This window comes from Parus major, chromosome 3, assembly GCF_001522545.3.
Source record: "Parus major isolate Abel chromosome 3, Parus_major1.1, whole genome shotgun sequence".
NCBI lineage: Eukaryota > Metazoa > Chordata > Aves > Passeriformes > Paridae > Parus > Parus major.
This window is the reverse complement of record NC_031770.1, coordinates 17,513,621-17,526,002: the sequence shown is the minus strand read 5'-3', so window position 1 is coordinate 17,526,002 and position 12,382 is coordinate 17,513,621. Positions and strand designations below refer to the sequence as shown.

The window sequence follows — 12,382 nt, the reverse complement described above, 5'->3', positions numbered from 1 at the left end:
CTTGGATTGCAAAGGAACTTAAAAACTATCTAGTTACAACCCACTGCCATGGGCAGGGACACTTTCCACTAGGCCAGGTCACTCAAAGCCCCATCCAACCCGGCCTTGAGCACTTCCAGGGATGGGACATCAACAGCATCTCTGGGAAACATTTGCCAGTGCCTGACCACCCCATAAGAAGTATTTGTTTCCCCTAATAATGATCAGTCACAAAAACAACAACAACAACAACAACAATAATACAGCACATGTGGTTCTGATAAGACTGAGCCTCAAATTCCTATTTGATTAAGAGACCATCACATGACAAATCCAGCAAAATCAAGTATCTGTCTGAAACCCAGGGAAAGTGCTTGATTTACAGCCCTAAGTGGATGTCTGCCATGATTTTCGCACGCTTTGCTATCTTGGCTGACCTCTCCCAGACGTATTTTCTGCAAACCAACAGATTTCACATGTTTTTAAATATGGTGACAGGCGGGAATTCATAAATAATATATCTCCACTGAAATATAACTGCCATGTCTGAGCAGTTCCGGCTCCAGGCTGGATCTGCAGCAAAGCCAGACAGCTCAAGTTTATAGCAGCTCTCCCCATTCTGCAGCTACGCTATTAAAACAGCTCCACTTGTACTCAGCTGCCCAGACATGGACAGCTCAAGCTAATGGTACCTAAATACAACCATGAAATATTGCCTCTTGTCAGGAAAAGTTATAGTCATGCATAACAAATTTAGGTAGGAAAAAGTGCACAAAGTACAGCAGACAAAATGTGTATGTGAACATACAAAAAGCAAAGATGAACTTGTGGGATTTGTGTTTGTTTTGTCAATTTGTCTTCAGTGTCATTTCTGCCCATCAGATGGGAATGTCAAACAGCACCCATGGACTGGAGTAACACTTCACTCCTGGAACCCAGGCTGTGCCCCCTGCACCCACTACACAGTACTTTAGGAACCACTCATTTTCTGTTTGGGCATTAAATGTAAGTCAAGCTTGCTGGAAATCCCTCTATTCCTTCTTGCTTCTCAAATTGTCTGAACTGTTATCCTGGATCAGAAATCATAGGAAAAACAAGATTTGCTCTAGACCCCAAATTTGCCATTCTAGCCTTCAGCATGAAAAAGGAGAAGTAAGAAATAACAAACATATTTTTCACAGAGGCAAATACACATTATTAGATACTTTGGTCACCATCTCCCTAAACTATTTTCATTTTTCTTCTGAAGTTTTTTCCTATGTTTCCTGAACACCTACACTAAAGACACTGTATGCTGCTTGGAACACCTCAAAGCTTCTGATCTGAAATCACCAGTCCCAGACTGACTCATGCTAAAAACCCTTCTCTCTGCACATACACACACACACCTCCTGCACTGAAAACCATCAGAATCCACCATTCAAGCCTGGTTACAGCCATAAGGCACCTTCTGAGGCAGCAACTGAGACCAGTCTCCCTTGTTACCCATCTCATATTCAAGATTTGCAAATAAAAATGTTCCATCTCTCTGCCCTGTAAGATATGTCCTAGTTCACACAAGAAAAAGTGCTCAAAATCCTAAATCATGCCCCAAACAGCCATGTGAGGTAAGACTTCTCAGTATACATGGAAAATCTTACCATCTTCAGTATCTTGGGTGCTTGGAAAAACCTAAACTTACCTTAAATATTCCAAGGAGGCACCCACACACAGATGATGTATAACTGTCCTAAAAGGTACTTTTTTTAATGCTTAGAGAAAAGTTACAGCAGCCACCAAGGTACCTTCACCACAAGCAAGGACCTGGTATTCTGTGGGTGTGAGAACCACAGAATACCAGGCACTGAGTGGGGGTCCTGTGACTCCTGTGACTTCTGGCACTGAGAAAGGGGGTCCTGTGACTCACTTCACTCAAACATACAGTCCTTGAAATGAGAGATGGGGAAGTCCAAGATATCTCCCAGCCTAACACGAAGGATCATTTCCCTGGGTTTATCCACCCATCAGTTTCCAATTACTCAAAAGATGTATTCTTCTACCTCCAATCCTAGGAGAGTATCTCTTGGTGTAATGAATCTCAGCTATGCAAATTTTCTACTTGTTCAGCCAAAATTTGTGTTTCCTTTGTCTCATTCCATTATTCCTAAAAACCATTCTCAGAACATCCTTCTGTTGGAAATGATATAACTTTCCTCATTAACTTTATTAATTAATTGTTTTAATTAACTCTTCTAATTCATTGTTTTAATTAATCATAACAATAAGCTGTGTAATCTTCCGCTTTAGCCAGCACATAGCAAAGTTTTTTTCACAGACTGCTGTGGATGGGAAAAGCACTGAAACTTTAAGTTTTGCTAAATCAGCCTTGATATGCTTTCATGAACAAAGCCTGAGGGAGAGGATGTATGCTGAAAACTGGACACCAGGAATGCAGAATTTATAGACCACAAGGACATGGTGCAAAAACCAGAGATAAAAAAAGACTAAAGAAGACCGTTCAGCATTTGTACTGAAAACTCTATCAAGGAAGAATATAGTAAAAAGGCTGAAAATGTGGATTAATTAGCATGAGAAGTAGCAAATAACAAAGAGAAGATAGAATACTAATTAAGAGATTTATGTACTTTGTAACCAATGAACATTGATTTGTTTGCAAAAGATTTATAAACAGTGAAAAAGTTTGGTAAGTGGGTGTGCATCCAGGTGGAGCTATCACCATGGTGCTGTGAATAAAATAATGTTTACTTTCTAATGCCAGAAAATAGTGTTGGAGAGTTATTTATCCCATTGTTTCCAGCAAAACTCCTAGGAGGATTTCTTCATCCCCCTTCTGAACATTGCATTTGCATTTCTAATGAATCACATGGTCCTTTTCCACAATGATGTTGTACTTTGGCCATTTCAACCTTTCACTGCTGTTACCAGTGATGTCATCTCCCACTCCAGGTAGGTGGAACTAGGGGGGAGAAAACTTTGTTAAGAAAAGGTAGAGAGAGCAAGTTGCTGCTGCACTGACATGAATTGTTCTGCCTTCTGAGAACATTGTAATGAAAGGAGAGTACATTTTTCTAAGCACTAGGAAAATTCCAGTCACTTCTCCCTCCTGTGCTGTGTCCCTCCATCCCTGTTACAGAAAGAACCACAAGGCAGGAGGCAGCAATGTGTTAGTAGAGCTCGTGGTGTTGTTTGCTATCATGGATATGGATGAGTCAAGTTAATACATCTCAGAGTGGAGAGCAAGCTGGTCTATAAGAATTATGCAAAAGCTCAGGGTCATCATAGATGGACAGTTAGGACAGATCTGTGAAATCCAGGGCAAGGCCAGACATGGGGAGTGAGTTACAAAACATCCACCTCCTTCAGTGAGGGCAGAAGAGCTCCGGAGGCTCAGCCGTGTGCCTGGCTGAGAGCAGCTAAGTGCTTGCTCATACCCTATGCACGCACTGGGAGCTGTAATGGCTCTTGGTGAGATGTTTTCCAGACACTGCCTGGCTCTTCCACAGTCAGCAGCTCTTATTAAAATTTTAATAAATTGGGTCAATAATTGCAGCAAAAGCCCCAGTGCTCTGACATAGTGCTAGGCTGAAAAAGGACAGGGAACAGCACTTGTCTGGAGCACATCTCAGTGCTACACAGGGCCACCTCTGCACTTGTAAATCTGGCGATGCTCAGTCTAAACGTCATAGTTATCCTTCTGAGAAATCCCATTACAGTCAGAGCTGCCATTCACCAGGAGCAGGAACATTTCATGGTGCACTCCTAGCAAACAGTCAGTGAGTTGCTCCAGAGCAGCAAAGGATGGCAGAAATCCCAGGAACAATGCAGGCACATACAGCCCATCAGCACCTCTCAGGGAGGTCCAAAAAGCAAATGTGCAGGTGAGCACATGGGTCTGAAAGGGCAAGGTCCTGCTCTCCTGTTATCCATCAATGCCTTGTTCATTCCTGTGATGGGTCCCAAGCCAGAAAGACACATCCTAAATCCCATCTTTATCTTGAGATGGACCAAATAAGCTGACTTAACATGATAAACTCTTCCCAGCATTGAAACCCTTTTCTTCTGCAAGAGATAGACAAAAATACATATGTGTTTTGAAACAAAAAATAGTTCTTGCTGCTCTTTGAAGCCAAACCTTTTCTCCGCCTTTACACACATCCTTCAAAGGATTCAAATGAGCTCAGGTTGAAAGGCCAGATACTTCTACAGTACATATAATGGCATCAAAATTGGCTGTGAACCTGCTGGTAACTATTTTCCCTGTGCTGTGCTCCTTCCAACAGCCGTATTTTGCCTTATTGATCTGGTAAATTACCAAGATCAGTCTTCTCTGTTGTGTAGCTTCTTCCCTCACTGGCTCTGAAAACAGATGCTGAGGAACAGAGAAGTTTCCATGCCCAGCCCATATGGATGAGTGTCTGCACTAGTGAACACCTCTTCCACAGAGACACTCTTCTTTGATTGAAGGTACAGTATGAGAGGAAAGCTAATGTCCTTACAAACAATTCCATGAGTGAAAGTGTGGGTGTTAATGTCTTTGAAATGGGGTTTAATGTCTCTTCTAACACTGGGCAGGTTTGTTGCAGAGCCCAGACAGCTCTGCTCCTATAACAGACAAGGCTCAGCACAAGCCTGAACTTTACCCTTTTGGGGTAAAATAATAGGTTCAAGGAGCAATATGTGGAAGGCAGTTCGGGAAGGCTGTACTTTCCTAGTACCTCAGCCAATGGGGAAAGGAAGAGAGCAAGGAGCAGCCAGTTTAGGATAAAAGGAGGCTGCGCCCACCTAAACACCAAGAGAGAAAACCCCACGAGCGTGTGCCCTGGTGGACTCTCTCCCTTTATTTGAATAAAGCTTCAGGACTCCTGTCTCCTTTTTGGACATAAACCTCTGGTGTTTGTGGATTTTCCTGACAAGTATGTCCAATCAAATCTGTTGTCATTATGAAGAGCTAACTGAGTAAATTATGTAAGCTTTTATACAATACAGCATTCCACAGAATAATTTTCTTCTTTTTTAATATAGGTAAACAATAAAAATATTTTAATCTATTCTCCATATGCAAATTTCTGTCACTAGTTTGTTTCTTCCATTTTCTTTCTTGTTTTTGGGTTTAAATCATTCTGTAAGACAATAGCTATTGGAGGGTTTTTTAAAGCTAGGGCAGTTCAATTTTATGGGGGGCTATTCTAGAAGTGTACAAAGGAGGACCTGATCATTTAAAAGTGCAAAAAGATGAGGTTTAGACTTGTATTTTCAAAATCCCCTATGTTATAAATGAAATTCAGCCAAATTTATCAATAACAATTTAACTGAAAAATTTGCCAAACCTAATTTTGGAAACAACCACAATCACGGTCAGCGTCGAGCCCGGGATCGGCACTGGGTGAACTCTGAACCAGCCTCTATCACACTGATTCCCCCAAGTTCACCACCTGTCCTTTGGAGAGATGAGTTTTTATACAGCCTGAGGCTGTGCAGTCTCAGTTTCTTTCTTTCTTCCAAAGTTTGTTGCATATTCGTATTTTCTGTTGGTTTGTTAACTAAGTTTCCGAGAAGGGAGGAAAAGTCTGAGTAGATTTTATGAGAACTGAGTACAAGATGCATGGTCTGGAGAATTTTTCTGTTGGATTGTTAACACAGGTTCCAAGAGAGGGGGAGAGTTATGGGAACTGGGTATTGAGATGCATGGTCCTGGAGAATCAGATCAGGTCAGTATCAGATATTAATCACTGGGTCGTTAGAGCACCTGTCTTGCTTGGGTGAGCCTTGCCCTCCTTGGTGCCATTCCTGTTCTTTTGCAAATTACTCTTTCTCCTTCGGCTCCTGGCTGTCATGTTGTAATTCCTCGTTGTGAATGTCTGTTTGATATCTGTAACAATTTTTTATTTCCCTTTCTGTTTATATACATATACAATAAAATACAAATTATACAAACATATATTACACCTATCAAACTACAGATCAGTTTAAATTATTGCTCAGATTGTCAAATATCCCTTCTCTGAACAATTCAGGTTGCAGAAATGGTCAGTCATCTTCTGCTGGACATTTGCAAAACTTCCATTGTTATCTCACTATAAAAGGGAGCAGAGTTCAAATTCGTTGAAGCAACAACTAAAGAACCTCACAAAGAACATCCCTCTGACCAAAAGTGTTGCTTTTCTAAGTGTTGCTTCTCTGCAGTGCAAAATACTCCAGAAAGAGTAGAAGCAATTGTGACATCTAAAAAGGTAATGCCTCTTGTCACTTAAAGTTTCTTAAAAAATTATGCTGTCCAACATGTTGAGGTTTTTTAAGTTTTTGGATTTTGTTTTTGGGTTTTTTGTTTTGGCTAGGGTTTCTTCTGCCAGAGGAAAATTTCTTTGTTTTAAAGCATCTGATGATGTCTGATCTCCTTTTGTTTTCTGACATCTGCTCTGACATTCCAGTACTTTGCCAATTGTGTGACAAAATTAGTTTCTGACAAAAGCAAAGACATCCTTTAAGGAAATTCACTCCTTCCATCAAGAATAAAATCAAGCCTCTACAGCTGCAGCTATAGTAGACCTTCACAATCATAGACTAAGAAAAGTTCCCTCAACTGAAATTCTGATTTGGAGGTTTAAAAACAGGCTTGTCTCTGCAACAAAAAATGGACATGCACAAATACATAAAATTTATGGAATAAATGTATAGCAATGCTTTTTGTGTTTTACTTTCACATAAGCATCTTGTATCATAGGGCAAAACAGGAAATATAGGTTGAAGCCTCCTGAAAACATCAGTGACAAGGATAAACAACAACTCAGTTGCTGGTGATGAAAAACATGCAAAAAATGAGAAAAAACTAAACCAAGTATTTTCACTGGAGCAACGTCATAATTTTTTTTTTTTTGACAGCTTATCAGAAATGAGTCCAAATAGCAACTCAAATTGTGGTTTTACATGAGTTTTTTTTTTTAATGACAAGGAGTAAATGGTAAAAAAAAAAAAAAGCAATGTAAAAGAGGTTCATAGTCATTCATGTTGGATCACAGCCAAACTCAGCTGCAGTCTTGGACTCCAAATATGCCAAAGTTTAGACAGAAAAAACAACATTATTCATTCTAATTTTAATAAAATTATTTCTAATTCACTTTCCTGGCTTCTGCTGGGAACTGAATGAAGAAATCCCAAAGCAGGCATCTGCTGTAGCATCCATTTATACACTTGCACAGGAAGGGAAAAAACTCTGCCACGTGCAACAGGACTCTAAGTCAGAACTGCAACTGGAATCCCGATTCCCTGCTTCCAGACCTTTCATTATTTTATGTGCAGTCTTCACACTAGGCTGACACAAGATTTTGCATTTCTACTCAAACACAACACTATTTTCAGGAGCTGGGTAAGGAAGCAAAAGCTTTCCTGGAGCCTTGCTACTACTGCTTGCCTCTGTTTTTTGGGTAGCTAAGGGAGGGATGCTTGGCCTTGCTGGGCAGGATCCTTGCACATCCCAGCCTAGCTCCTCCCTTGCCCCTGCTGCTCCCTGGCACTGCTCATGGGCTCCCAGGGCTTTCCACCTGAGCTCTGATCCCAGCTCATCCCACACAGCATGCAGGGCCCAATAGTGTCTTGCCATAACAGCAAGGTGGCTCAAGAGTCTTCTTTCCATCCATTACTATTTTCCCAGGGATTCACATTCTCTACATATAATGAGCAAGCAGGAAAAATGCAGCTGTTGCAAACAAGGCTGTCAAATCCTGTAGCCATCAAAATGACCCCAGCACTGAGATCTAGGGCTGAAAGCCCCTCCACTGCTGTCTAGAACAGAGCATCTTAGCATCTCTTCTGCTGTCGCTAAACAGCTTCCATTAAAGATGAAGTACCTCAGAGAGTGAACCAACTACAGCAAGGATGATAAAAACACATCCAGCAGGAACATTTCATACCACTTCCCTCTCCCTCTTGGCATTAAGGCAACCGTATGCTCTGTGTTTTAAGAGAAAAAAAAAAATCCAACCCAAATCAAAAGCCCCAAGCACATTATTTTCACATCTGATTTGCATAACTGATGAATAGTTTCTACACCAAATCTCATTAGTTAGCCCATTACCATCCACAGTAAGACACTGGGAGGACACACTCCACTACACAAAAGAAGAAAAACTCTTGCTTCTCAAAGATATGTCCTTCCCTTGACCCTTGCCTACACCAGAGTAAGGGTAAAAGGGGCCTGAACAGTGAGTTGGGAGGCCAAAGCAACCACACATCTCATGGCATGCAGCAGACACCCATCTCTGTTCACTGAGATCCTTTATATCCATCAGAATGGTGTCTAGCTGACAAGGACTGTCAAGAGGCACAAAGGATGTGACAACTAGAATTGGTGCAGAACACAAGCCTTTATAGCCAGCACCTGCCTTCAGAGATACCTGGTGGATGCTAAAATGTGATGCATTTGGAAGGAGCTGGCACTGCTCACGGTGCTGTACAAGCTGCAGGAGGATACAAACTGATACAAGTCAGCATAAAAGCTCTGCTGATTTATACTGCCTGAATACTAGCCCCAAAGAGTTTGTTACCTAGACAACCAGAAGGAAACTAATTCTTTCAGTACCACAGGAATTGGCAAGATTGAGTTGTTTACAAAGTCTGCTCTTGAACAACATTTTCTTTTTTTTTTTTTTTGGCTTATAAATTATTTGGGCCCTTGCATAGTAAGCTGAATTATATCTGTCATGGTTAGCACAGATATAATTCATCTCATTAAGGAAGGGTACAAACTTATTTCCTGATGAATTCTCCAGGCTTGCTAAACAAAATAAGGCATTTGGTGCTCCAAGCAGGTTACAAACAACCCTATGGTTAAAGCACTATCAGCATTGGTCTGTGTCGGATTCCTCAGTCTTTTTTCAGACAGACACAGCTCACAAGGTGCCTGTTCAAACTCACTGTGCAGCTGGAACATGTAGAGATGGGGCCCACAAGCTCTGAAGTGCTGTAACATCATGGCCACAACCCAAGCTGCCCCCAGGACACGGGTTTCTGCCTGTTGGTTCTGCTGCAAGAAAGAAGGAACTGGTTTCCTCTAAGCGGCTTTATAAAGGATGCCACGGCATTCCTGGAGCCCACAGCACACCTTCTCTCTTTCTCAAGAAAGGCTTGACTGCACATTCTTCCACAAAGTAAATGATATGACTGACTTCAGCTGTGCTTCAGAAACTGGAATGGCCTTCCCTGAACTCCCTGGAGTTCACAGAGAACTCACATCTGCAGGCAGTGAAAGGAAAGACTGAGCTGGCTCAGCCCTCATCATTGACTGACCTCACCTTGTGCCCTTGTTCGCCACTGGCTTCAGCAGGGCCTGAACACAACTCCAAAGAATTCAGCAGTTGCTCCAAAACTCACATCAGCCTTTGGATGGGCAGAAACCAGCTTAGAGTCCCATGGGATCTCAGTGGGAGTTTTGGAAGAAAATTCCCCATTTCAGCAACAAGGGACAAAAGATGGGGGGAAAACATTTCTAAATTAGTTCCTTCTTAGTCCCTTGCATGCTCATTTTTGTGGGAGAAAACAATTACATCCCTGATATTTAGATCAGCAATCCATTTTCTTCCTCTTTCTCTTTCAGCTGAGAAAGTGCATTATAAATATTAAAAAATAACTCCTCATGAGGTTAAGGAAAAAAACCGAAAATCCAATACTCTAAACAAAAAATATAGAATACAAGAAATAAATTTGCTTGTGCGTCAAAATGGAAAATGAAAAGTTTTCAGCCTTCTAGTTCAGCAACAGATCTATCTGTTTTTATCTTTCTGTATTTATACCACAAAATTACAAAAAAATAAATTAAAAATGGAGAGGCAATCAGAGTAGCACATTCCCAGCTGGAAAAACTGTTCCAAGCAGCAACACACAACCTTTGCTAGAGTGTTTACACCTTGGAAAAGCAGCTTCACTTTGGAGAAGGCACGAACAATATGCAGCAGGAGAGACCTTTACCCTCCTGGGGAAGGTCTGTGCTAATTACCTGGGGCAAAGGGAGGCACAGCTTTCTTCATCTTCATTGGGAAGAGGAAATCATGTTTGGTATGGACAATGCACATCTCACTGAAGCAATGAGGCTACTAAAATGGAAGTTTTCTGGAACACTCATCTTGCTGGCTGCTCTTGCAATCCACCAGGAAATGCAGAAAAACCTTGAGAAGGCTTTTCATGACACCCCTCAGCGGTGGGACTGCAAGAGTTCAGGTTTCATTCCCTTATGCCTGTGACACAGCAGACAACCAGGCCTATGAAATGAGAGGGGCTCAGTGTTCTGCTGAACCAGGTTAGTGCTGGTGCTTCATGTTCAGGCAGGATGTTTTACTCAGAGACCCACATCACACCACATGAATATTAAATTCAAAACCCCATTACATGCCTCTGTAATGGAAAATTCCTTTTCTTGCACAGAACTATAGGGGCTTGAGTGAAGGAAAGCCCAGTTAGTTATAAATAATTCACCCAAATAATGAAGCAATTTTAAGACATGGAAGGAATGGGTCATATGCCATTCTTTCATGAAAAATGGTCTCTTTTTGTCGTTCTCTGCAATTTGGATTTTTTCTTTTTTTTTTTTTTTAAGCAATGCCCATTTTCTGTCAAAATACCCCATATTATTGGGGTAAAAAATTATTGAATGCCAAGTTTTCTTAGCCAACCAAAATGTTTGTGGTTTTTTTGTTTTGTTGTTTTGTTGTTTTTTTTAAGGAATTGGCCCATATAGACACCATCTTTGGCTGACTTTTCCGAAAACCTTTGACGATCTTATTTTGCTCTCCAGATCATCCACTTAAGGAATGTGTGGGAAGCTGAGCAATGTATCCATTGCTTCTATCTGCAGTTTCTCATCACTGGTATTGCTACACTGGGACACACAGCAAGGTCTTAGTCACCTGCTGAGCTAGACAAACTCACAAGTGTATCTGGAATGCCTCCACCCTCATTTCTGCCTCTATGAGACACAAGCTAAACTTGCCTCCAACATATTAAAACCTGGGTTCTGTAACACCAAAACTCATAAACTCCAACTCTTGCAACACCCTAAAGAAACAATATAAACATTTCAGAAACACATTTTGGCCTTCAGACTGCTCCACCAATACAACAGCTGCTATGGAGCATCACAAAGCCTGTATTCGTACAGTGCCACCATCTCTGTCCTTGGCACAGGGGCAAAGTCAGGGACAGGGGTGTGACTGAGGCATTCTGTGCTCCAGAAACAGGAGCAGGTGGGTACAGTGTGTGCAGGAGCACCCACAGGGGCTGCTCTAATTTCAACTGGCCCCTGAGCAGCTCAGAAGCTAAGAAACAGAAGCAGAGATGCCTCAAGCCACTGTTGTACTCTCTTCCTGAAGCTGCACCTTTGGAAGCACGGCAGAAAATAACAGCAGATTGTAAGAGGGCCAGGAATAAAGCTGGGCAGAACAAAGTCTCCTCACCCAACAGTGTATTTTACCCAGACACCAACAACCCTAAAGTTGCACCCTGCTGCAAGGCAGCATTGCTTGCTGTGTCACCTAAGAGGAAGAGAGAAATGTCTCAGCTTCTGGTCGTGTTTATCCTGGCTCCAGTATTGACTAATGTCATTTCACTTCCACAGCATTGCTTTGGAATTACCCTCTGGAAACCAGGAGCAATCAGCCTCCCTTAGCACACAGAACTGATCAAAATTTCAGTCTTGATCTTGGGATCATCCCAGATGGTGCAATCAGGCTTGAGGCTTTTCCTATTCAGAAGAAGAACAGGTAACAAGCAAAGAACTTTGCTGTGTCATACAAATACTGAATCTTACCCAAGAACAGTGCACTGATAACAGACTGTGTCTGGTTGATTATATTGGCTGTCAAAGAAAATCATCTTTCCTAATAATACATGCTCTCAATGGGGAGAGCTGCGAATGGGGGAAGAGGGAGAGAGAGTGGAGCAAAAGGGAATTAAAAAAAAAGCCATTAAGCATTTATCTCACAGCATGGTGAACACAGAAGCTGAAGCAGGAAGCTGGGAAGTCCCACATGTTCCACACAAGCTATAAGACAATCTCCTAGATGTTCAGCCCTGCAGGTGAAAAACCAGCAAATCCAAAGAAGAGAAAAGCATTCTTGTCTGCCACTGCTGACTGCTTACTGATGTCAGGGCACAAGTTCTAGCTGAGCAGACTTAATTTCTCATCTGGACTCACCCACTTCCAATCTGGAACTGGAAGGAATGGGATGGCCTCCAGATAAGTCTCCAGATACAATTCAGGTTTGAGTCCATGAAATGTTCAGGATTTTATTTCAAACCAAATCAGCTTCTCCTGTAAATTCGAAAGTGATTCTCTGGAGATACAGGTTTACTTCTGTGATCCATAGCATTTTTGGGAAATATGATGTATTATTGGACCTAATTACTGGCAGATTCA

The 12,382-nt window shown here is 41.7% G+C and overlaps 1 long non-coding RNA gene across 1 annotated transcript in view; it reads right to left on the bottom strand.

Annotated features, from left to right (window-relative positions):
* The window catches only part of LOC117244169, a 33,385-nt gene that overhangs the window by 20,425 nt on the left and 578 nt on the right, over positions 1-12,382 (bottom strand). The window lies entirely within an intron of this gene.